The sequence below is a fragment of the Nannospalax galili genome, unplaced genomic scaffold (assembly GCF_000622305.1).
Source record: "Nannospalax galili isolate Female #2095 unplaced genomic scaffold, S.galili_v1.0 scaffold229, whole genome shotgun sequence".
Classification (NCBI taxonomy): Eukaryota; Metazoa; Chordata; class Mammalia; order Rodentia; family Spalacidae; genus Nannospalax; species Nannospalax galili.
The window spans coordinates 5,391,127-5,391,927 of record NW_008360328.1 but is presented as its reverse complement, the minus strand read 5'-3'; positions in this window follow the sequence as shown (position 1 = coordinate 5,391,927).

Genomic DNA, 801 nt, shown 5'->3' with positions numbered 1-801 from the left:
CCTAATTGTTTGGTGGGTGAAATCTTGAAAATAGATTATTTACAAAGATTTTTGAGAGTGTTAACATTGGTTTCAACATTTGATTCATTTACAAAGAAACAGCATTTTTCCCAATATCATACACCCTCTCCATGTCCAGTAGTTATTAAGTCCAATGCTTTTGGTGTGAAGCACAATCTTGGTGAGAGAGTTTATTTGTTGTTGGAGAGATTCTAGGCTGTCAGTCACGGATGTCATTGCTTGGTCTAGCTTGTCGCAGCCAGAGCAGGATCAGGTGCAGCTTGGACAGAGATTTCTCACCAGGTGCTGGGCAGTTGTTGTCATAGCAATGCCTCCAGCATCCAGTGTAAGTTCGATCTCTACCAGCAGGGGGAAGAAGATTTTTTCTCTGCTAGCAGCTCCTGGGATGCAATTATTATTACACAAAAGGTGGACAAAGAGAAACTAACACAGTTTTGGGCTTTTCCTCACTCTATAGGAAAAGGCTGGGGAGGCTTGCTGCTGAAAATGCAAATTAAATAGTTAGTTGTTTGAATCCACTTAGATGAAAGTCAGTGAAATCTTTTTCTGTTGGCAGCTCCTGGATAAAGAAGGGTGGTAACTGGTACTGCTGTCAGCAAAATCTATTGGATGCACACAAAAAAGCTATTAGACATTAGGGTAGGTGGTGAAGGGAAGAAGGTTAAACTTGTTTTAGGACACAGTTGATTTTATTTGGTCCTCTGTCTTTCCTGTAGAATAACAATATAAGTTAACACAGACTAGGCTGCAGATGTAGCCTGTTGAGAAACATGAAAGTTA